The sequence below is a fragment of the Schistocerca cancellata genome, chromosome 3 (assembly GCF_023864275.1).
Source record: "Schistocerca cancellata isolate TAMUIC-IGC-003103 chromosome 3, iqSchCanc2.1, whole genome shotgun sequence".
Classification (NCBI taxonomy): Eukaryota; Metazoa; Arthropoda; class Insecta; order Orthoptera; family Acrididae; genus Schistocerca; species Schistocerca cancellata.
Genome location: NC_064628.1, coordinates 809,297,597 through 809,312,826, shown reverse-complemented (window position 1 = coordinate 809,312,826; position 15,230 = coordinate 809,297,597). Strand labels below are relative to the sequence as shown.

The following is a 15,230-nucleotide window of genomic DNA, read 5'->3' as shown; positions in this document are numbered from 1 at the left end:
AGTTTATACCAAATAAATTAGAAGAGATGAACTGATCAGCCATGGTACACAAAACAGGTCAGAACACTGTTGCTGAAGCAACGAAAAAAAGCATGCCTAATTTAAAAGAACGCAAAATCCCCAAGGTTGGTGAAGTTTTATAGAACCTCGAAATTTAACGCGAACTTAAATGCGAGATGTTTTTGATACTCTCCACAACGAAATTCTGTCTCGAAATCTGGCAGAATAATCAAAGTAAAGGAATTTGTGCTATAGGAAGGGGATGCCGAACATTCCTTATTTCTAGGAAGCTTTCGACAGCGTTACTCAAAAGCTATTTCTAATAAAACTGCTTGTCTGGGAGTATCGTCTCAGTTGTGCCACTGGATTCGTGATTTCCTGTCAGAAAGTAGTAAGTGACGGAAGGTCATAGACGATAAAAAACATTTGCAAAATAATTTAGACAAGGTATGTGTGTGATGCGAAAAGTGTAAACTGACCCTAAATAATGAAAAATATGAGGTCATCCACATGAATACTGAAGGGAATGCGTCAGATTTCGGTTACACGATAAATCACAGAAATCTAAAAGTTGTCAACTGAACTGAATACCTAGGTATAAAAATTATAAGCATCTTACATTGGAACGATTACATAGATAATGTTGGGGGGAAGGTGAATCAAAGATTGCGTTTTACAAAGTGGCAGAACACTTAGAAATTGCAACAAATCCGCTAAAGAGACTGCCTACACTATGCTTGTGCGTTCTCTGCTATAATATTACTGTGGAGTATGGGATCACTACCAGATAGGATTGGCGGAGGACACTGAAAAAGTTGAAAGAAGGGACTCTCTTTTTGTATTACTGCGAAATTGAGGAATGTGTGTCACGGATGACACGCGAGTTACAATGGCAATTATTAAAGCAAAGACGTTTTACGTTGCGACGCATGTTTTCACGAAATTTCCATCTCCAACGTTCCCTTGCGAATGCAAAAATATTTTTTTGACACCCACCAACGCATAGAGAAACCATTGTTTGCTGCGCGCTGTCAAGAGTGGAACGGTAGAAAAATAGTGAAAGTGGTTCGATGAACCCTATGCCACGCACATAAGCGTGAATTTCAGAGTAATTATGAAGACTTTAACAGACAGAGCGAACAACCAATGTAAGTAAATTAGGGAAGTATGATGTAACATATATAAGATAATTAATAAGGTTCACAGATTAACGGACCACTGCACTTCGTCGACAAGTCTTTCCATTTTTAATAAGTAATCTGAAGTGGTGAATAGGGTACGGCTTTAAGAGAAACGAGTTAATAAGAATCAGAAAACTGTTAGCACATACATGTATTACCTAATTTCTTGTTTACATGCTAAAATTTCCGTGCCAAAGAGCAGCCATTTCTCTCTCAATTTTCTATTGCTGGAAGTCGACGATGGTACTCTTACCTGTGCAGTTGTAACGATTATTTAAAGGTAACAGAATATTAAATGACACCTGTTTCTGCTTCTCTTCCGGGTTTCAATTTCCTACGTACGGTTCCTTTATCACGAAAAGGTGCACAAATGTGTCTGTTTCCTCGATAATCACCAGTTTCGGCATACCGTCCTTGCCTATACCCATTAACGTGCGGATTCCATACTGAAAACAATCGACGGGATACGGTCACAACTCATATATGTTTACCAAAGGCCCTTAGATCGTTTACAACTCTCCCGAATACGAGTCAGCAAATGAGACCACTTGAAGTGAAGTGCTGAGAGCACTGGAGAAAGATTTCCCGCAGTTTGGTTGAAAACGGCTCGCAATAAACCCCATATTCCCTCTCGAGGTAGTGAGGGCTGCACATGAGGAACTTAATGTCCCACAATATCCCCTGTGGAAACTGCTAGTAAAGAGTTGAAGAGCTCCTACGAAAGGACGAGCAAGTACACTTACGTGCAACACCACAGAGGGTTGTGAGCTTCTGCTCGCCGCAGAAGTGTCTGAGATCAAGAAACTTGCGTGAAATCCTCACCAGCGACGCACTATTCATGCGCACTTTCCCGTAGAAGAGTGCGACAGATTAGCCAGCTCACTTTCATTTCGTTTCTGGGCAAATCACAGACGTGAGGTTAATGCACAGAGTCATGATACAAAACTTTTTACGTTTTGCACTGTATCGCACTTCCCATATTACAAGGTTATAGGCGTTATATAATTAACAATCTCTAGGGCTCCTTTGTTATTTTAGTCCGGGATTTTTGTAAAGAAACTCTTGTCTATGGACCAAACAAACACGGAACACCCACCAGTTCACCCTCGGATATGTCACTTGAATACTGAATTGGTTTCCTCTGCTGAGAGTCGATATCTCTCACGTCTGGTACTTCAGAATGCTGTAAATTTTATAGCGACACAGGAGACTCATATCAAGGATGACACAGATGAGTACAGAAAAGAAGTATATTCGGATACGTTACGGTTGGGGGCCATAAATAATTAACAATACAGCATTGAAACGTATGTCAGATCCAGTCTAGCTGATAATAAAGTAACTTACCAAGACAGAACAGCAGATGTCTGTTTTGGCTATAAAGGTTGCCGGCATCATTGTTGTAAATATTCACAAATCACCTGTCAGGTCCTTCAGTCACCCAGCTGTGTATGCTGGTGATTTCAGCAGCAATAGTCATGTCTGGGGACATCAGGAAGAAACAGCCATGAAGCTATTCTAAATGAATGGATGGAAACGTTCAATCTCCAGCTTGTATAGAACGCTACAGATCCACGAACGTTTGAATCTTGTAAGTGGCAAAAACATTAGTCTTCTGATTTGTGCATCTTATGTAACTCTAGAAATAACATGACGCAACGAAAGAATATCATGTGTTTCTCACACAGCTAGAAAACGCCAGTCATATTTCATTATTGTACTGATATTCCATTAGTCACGTCCGTTCCTAAAACTAGATGGACTTTTCAAATTGCGAAACGGGAAGGTCTTGATAGTACCTTTAAGTGGATCCGTCCCCCAACTCCACCCAATTATGAACGATTTCTGGGTGCAATTAAAGTTAATGTAAGGGAATTGATTTCACGTGGTTCTGGAAGGAGTACGTACTCAGATGGTCTCCAGAATAAGACGGGTTATATGCTAAATATTAGGAATCTCAGAATGACAACAGCTGATAACCTCTTGGGAGCTCCCAGTAAGAACAGAAGAGAAAAATAGTATAACACAACGGCAAGACTCAACTTTACACATCTACGTCAACGTGATCACTCTGCTATTCACAATGAGGTGCCTGGCAGAGGGTTCAATGAACCACCTTCAAGCTGTCTCTCTATCGTTCCAGTCTCTAACGGCACGCGGGAATAACGAGCACTTAAATTTTTCAGTGCGAGCCCTGATTTCTCTTATTTTATCGTGATGATCATTCTCCCTATGTTGGTGGGTACCAACAGAATGTTTTCACAAGCGAAGGGTAAACTGGTGGTTGAAATTTCATGAGAAGATCCCGTCGCAACGAAAAACGCCTTTGTTCTAATGATTCTAGTCAGAAAGACTGGAACATTATAAAAAAATCTGGTACAGTCCTAAGGTTGTCAAGCACGACATGTGAACGCCACTTCTGTTGCAGCCAGACAAATGAATATTTCGGAAAGTAAGAGAGACAAGGTACACACACGAACTAAGGAAATGAATTTTACATAAAACACCCTATCTATAATCACATATGCAGTCTACTCATAGGAACTTGATGTAGTCTTGAATACATTACAGGTAATTAAAGGAATTGGTTTTGATGGCATATAACCATTGTTTCTTAATCGGATGTAAAACAAAATTGTGGCTCACTGAATGTTTCAATGGGACTCTTGAAAACTGGAAAATTACTAGTTTTTCAAACAGGGCTAAGGCAATTGCCATCCCGAAGCCACGCAAAGACGGAACCGATGCTTCTCACTACTTACCAGTTTCGCTGCTCAGCATGACCTATACGCTATTGCAAAGGCTTGTCCTAAATCACATTCAATAAGCCATTGATCAAATCATCCCCGTCGAACGAGGTAGCTTCAGGAAATGTCGGAGCTGCTGCGACAAGGTCTTAACGTTGACAACTCTAGTAGAAGCTGGATTTCAAAGACGTCTCAAACCAGCTGCAGTTTTTGTGGATCACACGGCATCTTATGGCACTGTATGAACAAAGGGATTGATGTCAAGGATTACTGAAGTCATTCCACGTCGAAAGATGGCGTTTCTGAGAAACAACATGCTCTCTGGCAGGCATTTTAACGTGTTCCTTAAAGGACAAGGTAGCAGATTCAGGACTGTTCTACTTCATGGATCAGTTCTGGCCCCCATACTGTTTAACACGTACACCAACGAAATGCCAGAGCCTGACTCCACGAAAATCCTATAAGCGAAAGATCTACCATTAGCCTTCCAGAGTAACGATCTTATGCAGTCTGAGAACGAGGTGACAAGTGCTATGGCGAAACTGAGTGATTGCTGCCATAAATGGAAACTTCATCCTAACCCGAATAAGACTGAAGTTGCTACGTTCCATCCAAATAATTAACACGCTCAAAGGAAGCTACACGTGACTTACGACGGGATCAAACTACCGCGAAGCTACAACGCAATACATCTAGGAATCACCGAATCTGTCCTTGGCATTCAAACAACAGTGCATCAAGTTATCTAAGAAGGCTGGCTCCCGAGTGAATCTACTTCACAAGACTGCTGGAAACAACTGGGGTGCGGACGCCAACACGCTATGCTGCAATCGTTCTTATGTATTCTGTAGGTGAATATTGCGCACCTGTATGGGAACACAGCACCCACACAACGAAGGCTGACATGCAGCTTAATGAAGCCATGAGGATTATCATTGGGACTTCTACATCTACCCTCATTCAGTGATTACCATTCCTAACGAACATTGATCCACAAGACCCAAGGAAGAAAGCGGCTAAGATAAATGTACTTTAGAAGATCTCATAAGAACTGCCACTTGTATGATGTGCTATAAGATCCATCAACAACACGTCCGAAATCACGTAAACCCCCTGGACAGAATCAGAAAATATCAGTTCTTTCGACGTGACATCCAAGTGGCGTCAACGCTGGATCGTAGATCGAGCCGGCAACGCTCGCCTGATTCAATACCAAATAAAGAATGTTGAGGGATTCCAAGTACAGCGTCAAACCTGGTCGATGCGGAACAGCATCAGGACGGGTCAATGAAGGTGTGGTTGCGCCTTGAAGAAGTGGAGCTTCCGTTCATCTGTTGACTGCGATTGCGGAGCAGGCAGAAGAGCAAACAATAGAATACATTGTTAAAGAGTGCCCACTGCAAGCATTTGACGGTGATTTGAGGAATCCACACCAAGCGATTCCGAGTGCTCTCGATTGGTTGGCACAATCTGACACTTCCATTTCATTATGCACTGAAGAGCCAAAGAAACTGGTACACCTGCCTACTATCGTGTAGGGCTCCCGCGAGCACGCAGAAGTGCTGCAACACGACGTGGCATGGACTCGACTAATATCTGAAGTAAACTGGAGGGAACTGACACCATGCATCCAGCAGAGCTCTCCATAAATCCGTAAGAGTGCGAGGGGGTGAAGAAGACCTCTTCTCAACACCACTTTGTAAGGCATCCCAGAAGTGCTCAATAATGTTCATGTCAGGCGAGTTTGGTGGACAGCGGAAGTGTTTAAACTCAGAAGAGTGTTTCTCGAGCCACTCTGTAGCAATTTTGGACGTGTGGGGTGTTGCATTGTCCTGCTGGAATTGATCAAGTCCGTCGAAATTCACAATGGATATGAATGGATGCAGGTGATCAGACAGGTTGCTTATGAACGTGTCACTTGTCAGAGTCGTATCTAGCATGTCAATGGTCCCATATCACTCCAAGTACACTCGCCCGGCACCATTACGGAGCCTCCAATAGTTTGAACAGTCCCCTGCTGACATGCAGCGTCCATGGATTCATGAGGTGTCTCGATACCCGTACACTTCCATTCGCTTGATGCAATTTGAAACGAGACTCGTCCGACCAGCAACATGTTTCACAGTCACCAACAGTCCAATATCAGTGTCGACGTGCCCAGGCGAGGCGTAAAGCTTTGTGTAGCGCAGTACACGAGTGGGCTTTCGGTTCTGGAGGCCTATGACGATGTTGTTAGGTTGAATGGTTTGCACGCTGACACTTGTTGATGGCCCAGCGTCGAAATCTGCAGCGATTTGCGGAAGGGTTGCACTTCTGTTACGTTAAACGATTCTCTTCAGTCGGCATTTGTCCCGTCCTTGCAAGATATTTTTCCGGCCGCAGCGAAGGTCGGAGATTTGATGTTTTAACGGATTCCTGATATTCACGGTACACTCGTGAAATGCTCGCATGGGAAAATCCCCACTTCATCGCTACCTCGGAGATGCTGCATACCATTGCTCGTGCGCCAACTGTAACACCATGTTCAAACTCACTTAAATCTTGATAAACTACCAGTGTAGCAGCAGTAACCGAAGTAACAACTGCGCCAGACACTTGTCTTCTGTCTTCCTAACAAATGCTAAAACTACTTTTCCATACGCTTAAGAAATATAGAAGGTAACCAAACAATTACACAGGAGATTGTAGACATGAATAATGTTAAACTTCCTGGCAGATTAAAACTGTGTGCCCGACCGAGACTCGAACTCGGGATCTTTGCCTTTCGCGGGCAAGTGCTCTGCCAACTGAGCTACCGAAGCACGACTCACGCCCGGTACTCACAGCTTTACTTCTGCCAGTACCTCGTCTCCTACCTTCCAAACTTTACAGAAGCTCTCCTGCGAACCTTGCAGAACTAGCACTCCTGAAAGAAAGGATATTGCGGAGACATGGCTTAGCCACAGCCTGGGGGATGTTTCCAGAATGAGATTTTCACTCTGCAGCGGAGTGTGCGCTGATATCCCCCAGGCTGTGGCTAAGCCATGTCTCCGCAATATCCTTTCTTTCAGGAGTGCTAGTTCTGCAAGGTTCGCAGGAGAGCTTCTGTAAAGTTTGGAAGGTAGGAGACGAGGTACTGGCAGAAGTAAAGCTGTGAGTACCGGGCGTGAGTCGTGCTTCGGTAGCTCAGTTGGCAGAGCACTTGCCCGCGAAAGGCAAAGGTCCCGAGTTCGAGTCTCGGTCGGGCACACAGTTTTAATCTGCCAGGAAGTTTCATATCAGCGCACACTCCGCTGCAGAGTGAAACTCATTCATGAATAATGTTGTCGTTCCGTTGGTGCGAGATGGCCACATCTCCCAATAAATGAAGCCCTCTAGAAGCACTAGCTTACGAATTGGCATTCTAGCGAGAACGAAAGTGATGACGTTTTGATAATATTGCGAGGATAGGACAAAGTGATGTCACCAAACCTATGTTCGACTGGAGCGTTGGAGCGAGAAGAGGGCGGGGGTGGAAGGAAGGGAGAGAGAGAGAGAGAGAGAGAGAGAGAGAGAGAGAGAGAGAGAGAGAGAGAGAGAGAGAGAATCATGTACGTACTACATCGCTGAGAAGGAAAGCACGAGTAATGGCAAGTATAGGGCACAAGCGAAAGGTCTGTGGCTCTCCTATGCTTCACTAAGAAATAAAAGGAACAGCATGGTCATTTCTCTTAAAGTAACACTACCCTAGTGTAGCCCTGTCCTATTAATGAGTTCGCAGTCCTTCGAATATAATCACCGTACACCAACAACATACTCCAACAACCCTCCTTACTCTACGTGCAGACAATACTTAGTGTACCTATGTCTGTTACCCCATTTCCTGTTCTGTCTGCTCCCCTATTTCCTGTTCCAATCAAGTCGTGCGCGTGAAGAACGATACTTGTTAAGGCCAAATTTCTCTCATAATGAGTTCATCGACTTTTTGCGAGATAGACGGAGGAGTAAGCAATATGTTGGATGGTTTCTAATAAGAAGCACTCCGCTTTTGCACTTACTAAATGAGTCTGTGACGAAAAGTGCTGTTCTTCTTTGAACATTCTGTTTCCTCTGTCAGTCCTGTATCGTAAGAGTCTCACACTGACGAGCAATATTCCAGTGTCGGTATAACCTATCTCCTCCATCAGTGGTCTAAACTCCCTTACGCCATTCGTTTTATGAAGTCGTTCAACTTTAAACTGCTCCGTATGTACACTCCTAGATATTTAATGGGTGTGACTGCTTCCACTGAGTGTATGATTACACGATCGCCGACCAATAATGCGTATTTCCGTCGATTTACGTGCAATACACTTTTGTTTATGCCAAAGGTCAACTGTCAACCTCTCCAAACAAGCGTAGAATCTCTGTAGATCTTCCAGCATTTAGCTACAATTATCTTACGTCGCGACTTCTTTGTAAGTAACAGTATCATTCACTAACAGCCGCACGAAGCTTCCAACGTTATTCATTAGTACTTAGTCTAGGTCACTCATGTATTGTGAACAGTATGATGGTCCTGTAACTTTTCCTTGTAGCGCACCCGAGGGTATTTTAACGTCTGAATGTTTCTCTACGCGAAGAGCGACATGCAGTGTACTGTTTGCCAAGAATTCATCAATCCAATCGCACGCTGAGATGTCTTTATGTACATCATGTCCTTTACCGACATATGGCCTTGTTTTCTTTCGGACGACCACCAACTGAGGAAGTTTAAAAGCTGGCAACCACGTAAAGCTAGCAGTAGCAGCCCACGGGATGGGCACGTGCTCGCTGCAGCTGGCGCAAGCCGCCATTCAGCAGAGACAAAGAAGGCGTTCTGCGGCGGCTCGGCGTTATCTGGCCGGCGAGCGAAGCGCCTGCGGGAAAGGTATTGCTGACGCACTCCGTTTTTGTAACCTGGTGAGCGGCCAACGTTATCGCCAGCGGGAAGCCAACATCACATTGTACGCAAATGCATCTAAAATTCACTGTCCTCTTCTGCATTACCACCATATGGTCGACTTCGGTTTATTGGGAGAATTTTAGGAAAGTGAGGTTCATCTGTGAAGTAGACAGCATGTAGCACACCAGAGCGACCCATTCTACAATTACATCTATATTCCGCAAACCACTGTGAAATGCATGGCAGAAGGTACGTCCCATTGTACCAGTTATTAGGGTTTCTTCCCGTTCCATTGACGTATGGAGCACGGGAAGAGTGAGCGGTTGAATGCGTCTGGGCGTGCAGGAAATGTTCTAATCTTATTCTCACGATCCCTATGCGACCGATACGTGCAGGGGTGTAATATATTCCTAGAGTCATTATTTAAAGCCGGTTCTTCAAATTTTGTTAAACCTTCTCGGTATAGTTTAGGTCTGATCTTCGAAGTCTGCCTGCCCTTCCCTGTGTACATTCAGTATCCCGTGTTAGTCCTATTTCGTACGGGTCCCACGCGCTTATTCTAGAGGAATATTCTTGTCGCACGAGTGCTCTGTAGACTGATTGCACTTCCCCAGTATTCCACCAATAACCCACGACTGAGCCTATGTGATCGTTCCATTTCACATCCCTACAAAGTGTTACACCCAGTTATTTGTATGAATTGGCCGATTCCAATACTGATTCACTGATATTATAGTCATAGGATACTACGGTTTTTCGTTTTGTGAAGAGCAAGATTTTACATTTCTGAACATTTAAAGCAAGTTGCTAATCGTTGCACCACTTTGAATATTATCAATATCTGACAATATTTGTGCAGCTTCTTCCAGGCAATACTTCATTATAGAAAACTGCAAAGAGATTCTTGTCGTATGTAAAGTACACCACTGGAGGAAAAAAAAAAAAGTCAATACCGTCCTACGCGATAGCAAGGGAAATGTCACCGATGATGGTGTCACTAAATCCGAGGTACTAAATACGTTGTTGTTGTTGTTGTTGTTGTTGTTGTTGTTGTCGTCTTCAGTCCTGAGACTGGTTTGATGCAGCTCTCCGTGCTACTCTATCCTGTGCAAGCTTCTTCATCTCTCAGGACTTACTGCAACCTACATCCTTCTGAATCTGCTTAGTATATTCATCTCTTGGTCTCCCTCTACGATTTTTACCCTCCACCCTGCCCTCCAATGCTAAATTTGTGATCCCTTGATGCCTCAGAACATGTCCTACCCACCGGTCCCTTCTTCTTGTCAAGTTGTGCCACAAACTCCTCTTCTCCCCAATTCTATTCAATACCTCCTCATTAGTTATGTGATCTACCCATCTAATCTTCAGCATTCTCCTGTAGCAGCACATTTCGAAAGCTTCTATTCTCTTTTTGTCTAAACTATTTATCGTCCACGTTTCGCTTCCATACATGGCTACACTCCATACAAATACTTTCAGAAACGACTTCATAACACTTAAATCTATACCCGATGTTAACAAATTTCTCTTCTTCAGAAACGCTTTCCTTGCCATTGCCAGTCTACATTTTATATCATCTCTACTTCGACCATCATCAGTTATTTTGCTCCCCAAATAGCAAAACTCCTTTACTACTTTAAGTGTCTCATTTCCTAACCTAATTCCTCAGCATCGCCCGACTTAATTCGACTACATTCCATTATCCTAGTTTTGCTTTTGTTGATGTTCATCTTATATCCTCCTTTCAAGACACACTAAATACAAGTTTCCGTAATTCCTTCACGAAAGAAGACGAAGTAAATATTCCACAATTCCAAACCAGAACAGCTGTTACCACGAGTGACATGAAAGTAGATACCTTACGTGTTGCGAAACAACTCAAATCACTTAAGAAAGCCAAGTCTTCCTGTCCAGATGTTATACCAATCAGGTTCCTTTCGGAGTATGCAGACACAATAGCGCCTTTCTTAGCAATCGTAAACAGCCGCTCACTTGACGAAAGGTCTGTTCCTAAAGACTGGAAAGTAGCACAGGTCACACCAATATTCAAGATAAGAAATAGGAGTAACCCATTGAAATACAGACCCACATCACTGACCTCAGTTTGCAGTAGGATTTTGGAGCATATACTGTACTCGAACATTATTCATAATCTTGAAGGAAATGACTTATTGATACATAACTAACACGAATTCAGAAAATATCGTTCTTGTGCAACACAAGTAGCTCTTTATTCCCATGAAAAAAAAGGGTGCTGTCGACAGATCTCAGATCGATTCTGTATTCCTAGATTTCCAGAAGGCTTTTGATACCGTTCCTCACAAGCGATTATTAATCTAATTGCGTTCATATGGAGTATCACCTCAGAGGGGTCACAGTTCGTAGTGATCGATGGTAAATCATTGAGCAGAACAGAAGTGATATCTGGCGTTCCGCAAGGTAGTGTCATAGGCCTTCTGCTGTTCCTGATTTACATAAATGGTCTACGTGATAATCTGAGAAGCCCTCTTAGATTGTTTGCAGATGACACTAATTTACCGTCTAGTAAAATCATCAAGAGGTCAATTCCAATTACAAAATGATCTAGAGAGAATTTCTGTATGGTGCGGAAAGTGGCAATTGGCACTAAACAAAGAAAAGTGCGAGGTCAACCACATGGGTACTAAAAGAAATCCGATAAATTTTAGGTGTACGATAAATCGCACAAATCTAAGGGCTGTCAATCCGACTAAATACCTAGGAATTACAATTACGAGCAACTTAAATTGGAAAGACCACATAGATAATATTGTGGGGAAGGCGAAACAAAAACTGCGGTTTTTTGGCAGAACAAACCCACTAAAAGGACAGCCTACATTACACTTGTCCGTCCTCTGCTGGAATATTGCTACGCGGTAGGGGATCATTACCAGGTAGGATTGACGGAGGACATCGAAAAAGTGCAAAGAAGGGCAGCTCGTTTCGTGTTATCGCGCAATAGGGGTGAGAGCGTCACTGATATGATACGCGAGTTGGGGTGGCAGTCACTGAAACAAAGGTGGTTTTCTTTGCGGCGACATGTATTTACGAAATTTCAATCACCAACTCTCTCTTCCGTATGCGAAAATATTTTGTTGACACCCACCTACGTAGGGGGAAATGATCATCATAATAAAATATGAGAAATCAGAGCTCGAACGGAAAGATTTAGATGTTCCTTCTTCCCGGGCGCCATTCGAGAGTGAAATGGTAGAGTAGTAGTAGTAAGAAAATGGTTCGATGAACCCTCTGCCAGACACTTAAGTGTCAATTGCGGAGTAACAATGTAGATGTAGATCTGAAAAAAGTCTGAGGTTACTGTTAATATTGTCTGCAAGGTTATTAATATAAAACATGAACAGCAAGGATCCCAACACACTTCCCTGGGGCACACCCGAAGTTACTTCTATATCTGATGATGACTCAATCCAAGATAACGTTCTGCGACCTCGGTCCAGTCACAAATTTCACTTGATATCCCATATGATAGTACTTTTAAAGAAGCAGGTTGGTACTGAGTCAAATACTTTACGGAAATCAAGAAATATTGCATCTACCTGACTGCCTTGGTCCAAAGCTTTCAATATGTCATGTGAGAGAAGTGTGACCTGGGTTTCACATGAGCGATGTTTTCGGAATCCATGCTGTTTGGCATTCAGGAGGTCGTTCTGTTCCTCATTATGTTAGAGCTCGGAATATGTTCTACGATTCTGAAACAAATCTGTGTGAAGGATACTGGACAGTAATTTTGCGGACACTTCTCTTACCCTTCTTGTAGACTAATGTGGACTGCGCTTTTTTTCTTCCAAGAACTGGGTATGGTTTTCTGTTCGAGGGATCTACGATAGATCATAGTAAGAAAAAAGGGGTAACTCAACCGCAAATTCAGTATAGAATTTGTAAGTGTTCCATGGAGCTTTCTGATGTTTCTCAACGTCACGGACACTAATACTTATTTCATTCATCTCTTCAGTAGTATGAGAATTAAATTGGGGAAATTCTCTTGGATTTTCCTTTGTAAAGGAACATTTAAAAATGGAGTTAAGCATTTCAGCTTTCGCTTTGCTACCCTCAATTTCAGTCCCTGTCTCTTTCGCCATGGATTAGACACTAACTTTGGTGACACTAACAGCCTCACATACGACCAAAATTTCATTGGGTTTTGATGAAAGATCATTTGACAATATTCTGCTGCGGTAGTCATTGAAGGCATCATGTATTGCCCTCTTGAAAGCCAAATGCATCTCATTCAGCATCTCTCTATCTATTGCTCTACATTATGTTTTATAATTATTATGCAGTAATCTGTTTCTTTAGAAGTTTCTTTACGGTGACCGTATACCATGGAGGATCCCACCGCTTACGAACTGTTCTAATGGGTACTTTTCTATCCATGGTCAATTATTCTTTTAAACTTGAGCCATAGTTCCTCTAAACGATCCTATCCTGTGCTGAAAGTTTCATGTTCCCCATTAGCCAATTGTTGAGTGCTGTTCGAGTATTTGCTATACGCACCTGGTCGGATTGAAGGAAGGCATTGAAGCATTTCAAAGGCGGGCTGCTAGATATGTTACCGGTAGTTCGAACAACGAATCCCTGGTGGGAAGGTGACGTTCTTTTCGACTAGCACTACTGACAAAATTCAGGAGACCGGCATCTGAAGCTGACTGCAGAAAGACTCTTATGACGATAACCAAAATAAGATTAGAGAGATTAGGGCTCTTATGGAGGCCTACAGTTGCTTACCTTCATTCTCTTTACGAGTGGATTAGGAAAAGAAATGACTGGGAGTCGTACAGGGTTCCTTCCACCACGCACCATAAGATGGCTTGCAGAGTATGTATGTGTAATTTCCGTCAACTCGCTGACTTACTGACGTTTCATTAAAATGCTGGACGTCTGACACATCACTGGTTCGACATCCAAAAAAGACGGTAGTTTTTTAATTAATGTAACCCGAATCCATGAACAAATGTCAAAGGCAGCCATCACTCTTCTATCCAACAGTTTAATCCCCATGAGGGTCGTGGTGAACACTATTAATAACCAATTTAAAATATCTAAGATTCAGCTTCAGAGCAGAAGACATCTCCTCTCGAAATTGTACTATTTTTTCGCCCAGATTATGAACGCCCTTTATATTCTGTGAGGTCCAACACTGTCAAACCCGAAAGATGAAGCAGTCTAACATGATTCTCGAAAAAGGTCGTAGTGAAACCTTTTGAAGAGTAAGTTTCTTGTGTTGTAAACTGACGTACCTGCACACTGAGAATGGTGACCTGAACGACCCAATCTCCAAGAGGAATGTTATATACTTTAACAGCCAGTCGACATACAGGATACGTTAAAAATACTTTACGAACTTTCGGGGCTGATTCTTCACACCAATACAGAAAAAAAGTAGTCCATATAACCACATGCCTAGAAATACTTTACTTTTAAATTATTAACGAAAGAACATTTTACACAGTTGTCTAACTGTTAAATGTTTAAAATGTCCTCCGCTTGCTTCAACACATGCCTGCAATTGCCGGATCGTGGACTGTCGCATCCTTTCAAATACCCACTGACCGTGTCTAACAGTTTGCAGGATTCTATGACACTGTGAAGAAGCGTCTTGGCGTTATGAATTTACTTAGGCTAGACCCTCGGATAATACTGTAAATGAGTACGATTGGGAGAGCGTTCGTGCCATGGACCTGGTGCTCTCGAACCTGTCCACCTGTCAGCGAGGAAATCAAACATGCAGTGCAAAAAACAATGTAACCGGCGCCCATAATTCGTACACCACTTGCTTCCCCTAATTTCACATGAACGCATTCTGTAGGAAATGTGGAAGGCTGTCCTGCGCAAGGTCCCTCAAGACTGCAACTGTGAGATATGCTGGGGAAACACATGGGCCTACCTGTCACATATAACTCCTACCTACGCATAAATTTTAAACGCTGTTGGTGTATCCAGCCTGGATTGAAATATGAGTTCTTCTTTAGAAATAAACTGAAGAGATTTTGAAAATTTGTTACGAATCTCTGACTTCAGAACTTCGTAAAAATATTCCATCCATTAAAAACGTAAAAAACCAGGGGTTTTCCGGTATGTTTATTTGGCCTTTTGTTGGTTTGGTACGAATGATACACGCAAACGCAAAAGTTTGGATAACATTAAACCTATAAGAATAGAGACTGTTATTAAAGTTTGGTACAGAAAAATGAAGACTATTTTAAGTAGTGCTGGATGTACTCATACCGTCTTCGGCATAAACAGCGGCCAACGATCCGGGCATGTGATCTGGTGAGATTTGAAATAATCATTTTACTGCACTTGTCGAACATTCGTAACTGTTTAGAAACATGTGCCCAACGACAAATCTAACGACTTTCTCCAATTCCCCGCGGATGCGGC

At 42.7% G+C, this 15,230-nt stretch overlaps 1 protein-coding gene across 5 annotated transcripts in view; it reads right to left on the bottom strand.

Moving 5' to 3' along the window:
• Positions 1-15,230, bottom strand: part of LOC126175874 (serine/threonine-protein kinase tousled-like 2) — a 596,427-nt gene that overhangs the window by 350,115 nt on the left and 231,082 nt on the right. The gene's annotated exons all lie outside the window — the stretch shown is intronic.